At 36.6% G+C, this 11343-nt stretch overlaps 1 long non-coding RNA gene across 1 annotated transcript; it reads left to right on the top strand.

Moving 5' to 3' along the window:
- Positions 1 to 3157: 3157 nt before the first annotated feature.
- On the top strand, positions 3158 to 10724 carry LOC131637933 (uncharacterized). The gene is made up of 3 exons (XR_009294540.1): positions 3158 to 3402; positions 5008 to 8787; positions 10393 to 10724. It is a non-coding gene; the product is annotated as an uncharacterized LOC131637933 (long non-coding RNA).
- Positions 10725 to 11343: the final 619 nt, after the last annotated feature.

Here is an 11343-nt window from a genome sequence, read left to right as displayed (position 1 = left end):
TCCTCCTGCCATCTGAGGAACTAGTATGGATGGTATAAGAGCCGTCTGACCCAACATGACTATATAGTGCTGAAAACCCAATACTATAGCCTCACCTAGAGTGTAAAAAAATATTAACATTAGCATTCACACTAGAATATTATTCTTTCCCATGTGTTGTCTGTCATCACTCTTTGAACAAAAAAAAAACATCAAACATGAAAGTTATTTTTCTTTCTCTAGAGAATCGAATGTCTAGAAGAAATTTTAATATTGTGATGTAGTGGTTTAGGATCCACTCCTATTTTAGAAAGAATTATTTGCTGTCAAAACTATGAAGTTTTATTTTCCGTCCTAGATCACGACATGCGCGTGCGCACACACACAGAGAGAGAGATTTCATATCACAAGGTTTTTACTAGTACTGACACCTGTCAGTTATATATGTAGTTTTCACCTGCTATAGCAAGTCACCTTGTTACCTCTATAAGTAACAAGGTGTTATCTCTTCATAACTAACTTTAGAGTGTAACATAATTAAGTTACAAGATAAAAAACATAAAACCTAACTCTCTCTACACTAGTTTCTAACAATCCTCTATCATAAAACTATAACATCATTCTTACCAAAGTGCCCCGACAATGACTCCCGTGTGATCAGGTCTACAAGAACGTGATTTCTTGTAGGCTCCAACGATCGTCAAAAAATAGGCAAATGCCCACACGACCAGTGTTGAGAATATGACCGCAAAAAAATCTAGGACTAAAATACGCCGGTCATCTCGCCTCACATGAGGAAGGTACTGCTCAAAGAAACAACTATGCTTTAGAACATAAATTTGGAATATCACATAAATAAAGGAAAGGAAACAAAAAAATCACCTGTGTAAACATCAACAAAAGTATAAGCTCAGGTAGTCCTCTCTCTACAGATCCTGCAAGCTGAGATTTAAAAGTAATAATTAAAAAAATAGAATCCTAGAAATTATAATTTGCAAATGTATGAAAAAACATAGTGATCTTGTTGTAAAAATAAAACCATACCATGGGAAAACCGAACCGCTGAAGTCGAAACCCCGAAAGCGCAACTAATAGAACAGTAGAGAGAGAGAGCTTAAGGACCTTATCAAAAATATAGCAAATTAATAATATATATTTTTAACTAAATAATTCTCAATATCCATACAATGTCTAAACTGGGGATTAGAATGCACAATGAACAAACCTCACTATATACCGCCAACCGCCACTAAATCCAACAATGATTTGCATGGTCGATGAAATCATAAGTGCACCCTGTGTTACATGCATAATTCCTAAAAATCTCTACACATTGATCAGAAAATTAGTTAGTTTAATAAGTAAAAAGACAAATTAATGAAAAATAGAAGGGGCTTTGTCATGAACCAACCTCGGTGGGATCCACAATCCCGCTATATCTACCCGATAAGAGAATTGGAAGGGTGGTCGGCACATATATGTGTGAAGCGCCAATGACCACGGGTAGACAGGTCCCAAAGAAACTCTGCGCCAGGGTGTTTGTTCCATTCACAAACAAAAGACTATGTATTACCATAGCCTTTTCTTTCTATTTAAAGAAAGGTTAAGTTAAAAAGATTCTTAGAATTAAAATTTCAAAAACAACATCATCACAAATCAATTTTCTTCTTATATTCAATTTAAACATTAAAGACTTGCATCTCCTGCTCCCATCTGAGGAACTAGTATGGATGGTATAAGAGCCGTCTGACCCAACATGACTATATAGTGCTGAAAACCCAGTACTATAGCCTCACCTAGAGTGTCAAAAAATATTAACATTAGCATTCACACTAGAATATTATTCTTTCCCATGTGCTGTCTGTACTCACTCTTTGAACAAAAAAAAACATCAAACATGAAAGTTATTTTTCTTTCTCTAGAGAATCGAATGTCTAGAAGAAATTTTAATATTGTGATGTAGTGGTTTAGGATCCACTCCTATTTTAGAAAGAATTATTTGCTGTCAAAACTATGAAGTTTTATTTTCCGTCCTAGATCACGACATGCGCGTGCGCACACACACAGAGAGAGAGATTTCATATCACAAGGTTTTTACTAGTACTGACACCTGTCAGTTATATATGTAGTTTGCACCTGCTATAGCAAGTCACCTTGTTACCTCTATAAGTAACAAGGTGTTATCTCTTCATAACTAACTTTAGACTGTAACATAATTAAGTTACAAGATAAAAAACATAAAACCTAACTCTCTCTACACTAGTTTCTAACAATCCTCTATCATAAAACTATAACATCATTCTTACCAAAGTGCCCTGACAATGACTCCCGTGTGATCAGGTCTACAAGAACGTGATTTCTTGTAGGCTCCAACGATCGTCAAAAAATAGGCAAATGCCCACACGACCAGTGTTGAGAATATGACCGCAAAACAATCTAGGACTAAAATACGCCGGTCATCTCGCCTCACACGAGGAAGGTACTGCTCAAAGAAACAACTATGCTTTAGAATATAAATTTGGAATATCACATAAGTAAAGGAAAGGAAACAAAAAAATCACCTGTGTAAACATCAACAAAAGTATAAGCTAAGGTAGTCCAATCTCTACAGATCCTGCAAGCTGAGATTTAAAAGTAATAATTAAAAAAATAGAATCCTAGAAATTATAATTTGCAAATGTATGAAAAAACATAGTGATCTTGTTGTAAAAATAAAACCATACCATGGGAAAACCGAACCGCTGAAGTCGAAACCCCGAAAGCGCAACTAATAGAACAGTAGAGAGAGAGCTTAAGGACCTTAACAAAAATATAGCAAATTAATAATATATATTTTTAACTAAATAATTCTCAATATCCATACAATGTCTAAACTGGGGATTAGAATGCACAATGAACAAACCTCACTATATACCGCCAACCGCCACTAAATCCAACAATGATTTGCATGGTCGATGAAATCATAAGCGCACCCTGTGTTACATGCATAATTCCTAAAAATCTCTACACATTGATCAGAAAATTAGTTAGTTTAATAAGTAAAAAGACAAATTAATGAAAAATAGAAGGGGCTTTGTCATGAACCAACCTCAGTGGGATCCACAATCCCGCTATATCTGTAACACCCCATAATTTCAGTTTACTAATTTAATTTGGATTTAAATTAAATAATTGGAATTTTAGTATTTTTATTTGGAATTATTTGGAAAATGGTGAAATATTGACATTTGGGCCTAGAGTGGTGATTAGCAGAAGAGGGGGTGTTGACTAAGCAAGCCCATTATAATATTTATTTTATTTTTCATAAAATAAGGAATTTGGGGAAAAGAGGAAGGAGAAGCAGGAACTGAGTCTGAAGAAAGGAGAACACGTGAAAGTGAGAAGAGCCAAAGGGGAAGAGAACCTTCGAAGTTCGACTCTGAGGTAAGGGGGGATTCTTCGGGTTAGTATTCCTTATGTGATTGTAGGTAGTATGATTGATTAGGATTGTTGTCTAGTTCAATCGTACGTGTCGGGTTTGGGAATTTTGTTAGGTTTTGATAATCTTGTATGAATTGACATGATTTTGTTGATACTTGTGATATATGATGTTAATACATGTCAATAACCTATTTGAAATGTGTAATTGTGTGAAAAACAATGTTAATTGTGTGCTATGTTCGTATGTACCTGAAATTGGGGTTATGGGATAGGGTAAAAGCTGTCAAAATAGTGATTTTTGCTGTGCAGGTACGTAGGAACCGGTTCCCATGTGGGACGAACCGGTTCCCCCTTGTAAAAACAGAGAAATATGGGTTCTGGGTAGCTGGGAACCGGTTCCCATGTAGGGACAACCCGGTTCCCCATAGTAAAAACCAGAGACGAGACTTTGAAGCTGCCAGGAACCGGTTCCCACGTAGGGACAACCCCGTTCCTGCAGCACTTTTTCTAAAAATGTTTTATCTTTGAAAACTCATAACTTTTGATCCGAGTATCCGATTTATGTGCCGTTTTGGGCGTTGTGAAGCTAATGAGATGCTTTATCTGATGAATTGATAAGATGGGCAATAGCCAACTTTACTTTTTAAACTCGATTTAATTATTAATGAATTGAAAGATAGTATATGTATATGTGCTTATATATATGACTATTGATGCATGTTCTGTATTGGTGATGAGATTGTGATATTCATTGGGTGATGTTGGTTTATAACATGTCGTAAATGAATACATATTTTGTGATTATGTTGTTGGGTTGTTTTGATAATTGGTTACATTGTGTGCAATTATGTTAGATGTAACGATGTATGAACGTGGTGATGATTGATGAATTATGAATGTTAATATACTGTTAATATTAACATGTGAACTGTGGTGAATGTATGTGTGATATGTTTGTATGAATGCTAAGAATATATACATGCTTATTGGTGATGATTTGGTGATGATAATGAGACGATGTGTTACATCGGATTGGTGATGTTGTAAGCATGTTATATGTTGCATTCATTGGCATACATTTTTGGTGATGGATCCCGGTGATGAAAGTGGATCAAAACGGTGGGCATGATTCCCAGTGTGTGGAATCGGTGCTGGATATTTTGGTGAGCATGATTCCCAGTGTGTGGAATCGGTGCTGGATATTTGGTGAGCATGATTCCCTGTGTGTGGAATCGGTGCTGGTTAAACTGTATCTCAGTGATGAGGATATCAGTTGGATGGGTATATCCCATGTATGGTACCACATGCATAGTGTCAGTTTAATCATATGCATTGGTTATAACATGATTGGATGGAATTCAGTGTTATGCCTTGGTGTGTTTATATGATTGATGTATTAAGAATATGTTGTTAATATAACTTGATCATTGGTATAATTGATGAGTTGTGGGCCGATGGCCAATATTGTTGGATTGATGTTTACTTGTTGTAATAATTCTGATTATATGTATGATTGAGTGGATGATAATTACTATGAGATTTTATTGCTTATGATTGCATAATGCTTATTAATTCGAATGAAACTCACCCTTACTTTGATGATTTCAGATTAAGGATGTAGCGGCGTCTTGATTGGGTGAAGATAGCTTATAGGCTAGCCCTTAGTCCGTGTCGAGTCATGCTCTGAATGTAACACTGGGGAACGCTAGTTTAGAGACGAGTTACTCTGTTGGTTTTGTTGTTTTATAATTGTATTAGAGTAACTTGCACGAATGATGATGAATATGCAATGTTATGAATTATAATCCGCTGTGTTGAACATGAATTGTATTTATGTTAAATGGTTCCTCGTGTGGCATGACAAATGACTATGGTATTTTATGTTAAAGAAGTTGTGACATCCTTGTATTTCATGTTTACTCTGATTATTATTGTATTTTCCGCGGGGGTTTAGAAGGGTGTTACAATAGTGGTATCAGAGCATTGTCGGTCCTTGCGACCAGAGTCTTGTTGTTAATTTCCTGTCGGTACGCGACATGTGTGAGAAACACTGTCGGTACTCAGTGTGTTCTAAATGTTTGCTTGCAGAAGTGGGATTGAAACTAGTGGGGGAGAAGTCATGCTTCTCGGATATGTCTCAGATGCAAGATGTTAGAGAGATGCGTGGGGCAGTAGTACAAGAGTGTGGAGTTATTGTTTTCTGAAGCGAAGGTGACATGGACTGAAGACCGTGGTTGTTGTTCAGTCGGAGTGTCTCGGAGTAGATGATGGTTATTTCTGAGAAATGAAATTTCGAAGTTGTGATGCTTCAAGTGCTACTGACGGACTGTGATGTTGTTGTGTGAATAGCCTTATGTGAAAGGTCGCTGTTGAAGCAGTGATTAAAGGAAGTATTGTCGTAGACCTTGTCGTAGGATTACTAGTAAGTAATTGAGATGATGGTAGAGGTTATCGATGTTGTTGAAAACTCTTTAAAGAGCGAGTAATGTGAAGAGACGAGTACGATCTCAAGGATAAGAAGGTTGATGATGGCGTACATGAATTTGGTTTCAGGATGTTGCAGAAATCGAACTTCAGCGATGAAATGTGTTGTTTAAGTTATAAGAAGTTTGGAAGCGAAGAGATGTGATAAGATGATGTTAATAATGAGATTAATTTGAAGAGGATGAGTTTTGGAGCAGAATTTTCGTAAGCAAATCGCAGGAAGATTGCTGAATCGTTATGAAACTTCGAAAATTCATAACTGGAGTTCTGGACATCCGATTTGAGTTCCGTTTGAAGCGTCGGAAAGCTAACGAGATGAACTTTGTTATAAAAATGGTTGCAGCAGCTGTAACATGTTTAATTGTGTCAGGATGATGTTAGAAAGAGGTGAAGTTACGGTTACACTTGTCCTTAGAACTAGATTGTTCGTTGGTGCGGCATGGGATGTCAGTGTCAGAGTTAAACAGAATAAAGGAATAATGAGGAGGCTTGTTGAGAAGCAATCTTAGAGATTAAATGTGCCAATTGAGAAGTTTTGGAGATGTCGTATAGAGTTTCGTTGCATGGTATCGGTATTGTATCTTGGGTAACGGTTGGAAACATTCATATCTTGAACTTTGAGTATCGGATTAGGGTGTCGTTTGAGACTACGAAGAGGTGAGATTATGTTATAACTTGTGGAAGAGTTATAAATACAGTAGAGTGGTCCTATGAGGAGATATTATGATGTTGGATAAAGAGGCCTAGACCAGTGTTGAAATAGGAATGCTTATTACCGCGATTGTTCGGAACGAAGTCGAGTAGGATATGTCCTTAATAAATAAGCGGATAAAGATGATTTAAATATTGATGGATTTGAGTGATGAAGGAATCAGTAGAAAAAGTGAAATAGACTTTGGAACCATTTGTGGTATATTGTGATGCGTCGTTGATGGGTTTGGATGATGTATTGATGTAAAATCAGTAAGTAGTAACTTATGCGTCGGGACGATTGAAAGCGCAGAAAAGGAATTATCTGACTCATGATTTAGATTTGGCAGCCATGGTTTTGTTTTGATGTTGCAGTGACATTATTTGTATGGTTCAAGGTTGCCTCTAAAATTGTCGATACTGATGGTGAAAGAGTTGGATTGAATTGAACAATTCAGAGAATTAAGTTTGGTATGTGAAGGTGCTCCTACTAATGTTGGATTGGGTATGCTGAGACTGACTAATGGTATTCTAGACAAGATTAGAGAAAGCCAGAAAGCTGATAAGTCGACCTCGAATTACAAAGGTAAAGACGGCGAATTCAGAATTAACGAGGATGGTGTAATGAGGTCTAGAAGTCGCGTTTGCGTTCAAGATGTTACCGGGTTGAGAATTCTAGAAGAAGGACACCGTAGAGAATTAGACAATGTTAATGAGTTGAGTATAAACTCAGGAAGGACACTATTATGTAGTAACAACAGTTTATGCTTAAACATGATTGTCGGCTATCTATTGACAAATTGAGGACTTGATCACCCTTAATCTCTTGTTGATAGTAGGCGGAGTCATATAGATAGTATGAGATTGCTTGTTACCTTAATGGTATAAGATGTGGTGAAGGTTGAGAGGTGAGAATAACCACTCACCATATCGTGGGAACTTATGAGGAAGTGAATATGAAGGGGTGCAAAGCATTGGACGGTGACTTAAGACGAGTAGTCGTAGTCGTACAGCGAAAGTATGATGTAAAGTGGTGTTATGAGTGCTACTCGTGAGTAGTGAGAATTAATATGTCGGGGTTCTACATGGAGAATATATGTTGATCTATAGGTTGGATTTGGAATCTCGTAGACATAAGGATGTCGTGCCAAAGGATTAGAACCCTTTTGAATAATTGCCGAGATGATGGATATCCTATTATGGTTGAATGTAGTTAATGAGTATGTGTTCGAAGAAGTTAAGACAACGAGTTGATACTATGTAATGCCATAATAATTTTGTACTGTTGTAAGGTGTTATGTAAATTTATGAATATAATGTGGAATTATACTCTGCGAAGGACGAAGTTAATCTGATTCTTAGTGGAGAGTGGGACTCAATTGAGCTACCTTGTAAGCAATGGTATATTGAGGATAATGAGCTATGTAATTATAACTACTGATGTGTGCTTGTTCCGATAGTGGGAATGTTTTTAATAGATGAAGTAACTCGGGAATTTGCTTTGAGTAAGTGTAAGTATTACTTTATCGCTCAATTGCAAGAGTGTGCCTAAGGTTGGTACGTGAGTAAATGGAATCCATTACTACAGTGTTGATCAGTTGCGATCATACCATGGATTATGTAATTGTATTATTCAGTTGTTGAGTGTATTGTATGGATCGTACCTCGAAGTTTCATTGTCGTTAATCGTTGGAGTATAGCGAGTGGTATACCCTGGGATGGTCAGATGCGAAGTAAGGGCGGAGATTGAATGCATGAGATATGCTGGTGTTGGTTATGTCAGATGAATTTTGAGACTCGACTAAGAAGGTGTTAACGGAGAATGGGAGAGTCAAATGAAGTACTCTTATCTGGGACTTTACTTGAAGTATGTTTTCGAGGACGAAAACTCTTTTAGTGGGGGAGAGTTGTAACACCCCATAATTTCAGTTTACTAATTTAATTTGGATTTAAATTAAATAATTGGAATTTTAGTATTTTTATTTGGAATTATTTGGAAAATGGTGAAATATTGACATTTGGGCCTAGAGTGGTGATTAGCAGAAGAGGGGGTGTTGACTAAGCAAGCCCATTATAATATTTATTTTATTTTTCATAAAATAAGGAATTTGGGGAAAAGAGGAAGGAGAAGCAGGAACTGAGTCTGAAGAAAGGAGAACACGTGAAAGTGAGAAGAGCCAAAGGGGAAGAGAACCTTCGAAGTTCGACTCTGAGGTAAGGGGGGATTCTTCGGGTTAGTATTCCTTATGTGATTGTAGGTAGTATGATTGATTAGGATTGTTGTCTAGTTCAATCGTACGTGTCGGGTTTGGGAATTTTGTTAGGTTTTGATAATCTTGTATGAATTGACATGATTTTGTTGATACTTGTGATATATGATGTTAATACATGTCAATAACCTATTTGAAATGTGTAATTGTGTGAAAAACAATGTTAATTGTGTGCTATGTTCGTATGTACCTGAAATTGGGGTTATGGGATAGGGTAAAAGCTGTCAAAATAGTGATTTTTGCTGTGCAGGTACGTAGGAACCGGTTCCCATGTGGGACGAACCGGTTCCCCCTTGTAAAAACAGAGAAATATGGGTTCTGGGTAGCTGGGAACCGGTTCCCATGTAGGGACAACCCGGTTCCCCATAGTAAAAACCAGAGACGAGACTTTGAAGCTGCCAGGAACCGGTTCCCACGTAGGGACAACCCCGTTCCTGCAGCACTTTTTCTAAAAATGTTTTATCTTTGAAAACTCATAACTTTTGATCCGAGTATCCGATTTATGTGCCGTTTTGGGCGTTGTGAAGCTAATGAGATGCTTTATCTGATGAATTGATAAGATGGGCAATAGCCAACTTTACTTTTTAAACTCGATTTAATTATTAATGAATTGAAAGATAGTATATGTATATGTGCTTATATATATGACTATTGATGCATGTTCTGTATTGGTGATGAGATTGTGATATTCATTGGGTGATGTTGGTTTATAACATGTCGTAAATGAATACATATTTTGTGATTATGTTGTTGGGTTGTTTTGATAATTGGTTACATTGTGTGCAATTATGTTAGATGTAACGATGTATGAACGTGGTGATGATTGATGAATTATGAATGTTAATATACTGTTAATATTAACATGTGAACTGTGGTGAATGTATGTGTGATATGTTTGTATGAATGCTAAGAATATATACATGCTTATTGGTGATGATTTGGTGATGATAATGAGACGATGTGTTACATCGGATTGGTGATGTTGTAAGCATGTTATATGTTGCATTCATTGGCATACATTTTTGGTGATGGATCCCGGTGATGAAAGTGGATCAAAACGGTGGGCATGATTCCCAGTGTGTGGAATCGGTGCTGGATATTTTGGTGAGCATGATTCCCAGTGTGTGGAATCGGTGCTGGATATTTGGTGAGCATGATTCCCTGTGTGTGGAATCGGTGCTGGTTAAACTGTATCTCAGTGATGAGGATATCAGTTGGATGGGTATATCCCATGTATGGTACCACATGCATAGTGTCAGTTTAATCATATGCATTGGTTATAACATGATTGGATGGAATTCAGTGTTATGCCTTGGTGTGTTTATATGATTGATGTATTAAGAATATGTTGTTAATATAACTTGATCATTGGTATAATTGATGAGTTGTGGGCCGATGGCCAATATTGTTGGATTGATGTTTACTTGTTGTAATAATTCTGATTATATGTATGATTGAGTGGATGATAATTACTATGAGATTTTATTGCTTATGATTGCATAATGCTTATTAATTCGAATGAAACTCACCCTTACTTTGATGATTTCAGATTAAGGATGTAGCGGCGTCTTGATTGGGTGAAGATAGCTTATAGGCTAGCCCTTAGTCCGTGTCGAGTCATGCTCTGAATGTAACACTGGGGAACGCTAGTTTAGAGACGAGTTACTCTGTTGGTTTTGTTGTTTTATAATTGTATTAGAGTAACTTGCACGAATGATGATGAATATGCAATGTTATGAATTATAATCCGCTGTGTTGAACATGAATTGTATTTATGTTAAATGGTTCCTCGTGTGGCATGACAAATGACTATGGTATTTTATGTTAAAGAAGTTGTGACATCCTTGTATTTCATGTTTACTCTGATTATTATTGTATTTTCCGCGGGGGTTTAGAAGGGTGTTACAATATCTACCCGATAAGAGAATTGGAAGGGTGGTCGGCACATATATGTGTGAAGCGCCAATGACCACGGGTAGACAGGTCCCAAAGAAACTCTGCGCCAGGGTGTTTGTTCCATTCACAAACAAAAGACTATGTATTACCATAGCCTTTTCTCTCTATTTAAAGAAAGGTTAAGTTAAAAAGATTCTTAGAATTAAAATTTCAAAAACAACATCATCACAAATCAATTTTCTTCTTATATTTAACTTAAACATTAAAGACTTGCATCTCCTGCTCCCATCTGAGGAACTAGTATGGATGGTATAAGAGCCGTCTGACCCAACATGACTATATAGTGCTGAAAACCCAGTACTATAGCCTCACCTAGAGTGTCAAAAAATATTAACATTAGCATTCACACTAGAATATTATTCTTTCCCATGTGCTGTCTGTACTCACTCTTTGAACAAAAAAAAAACATCAAACATGAAAGTTATTTTTCTTTCTCTAGAGAATCGAATGTCTAGAAGAAATTTTAATATTGTGATGTAGTGGTTTAGGATCCACTCCTATTTTAGAAAGAATTATTTGCTGTCAAAACTATGAAGTTTTATTT

This window comes from Vicia villosa, unplaced genomic scaffold, assembly GCF_029867415.1.
Source record: "Vicia villosa cultivar HV-30 ecotype Madison, WI unplaced genomic scaffold, Vvil1.0 ctg.002116F_1_1, whole genome shotgun sequence".
Classification (NCBI taxonomy): domain Eukaryota; kingdom Viridiplantae; phylum Streptophyta; class Magnoliopsida; order Fabales; family Fabaceae; genus Vicia; species Vicia villosa.
Note: the sequence above shows the minus strand (reverse complement) of the source record. Positions and strands in the feature narration are given on the sequence as shown.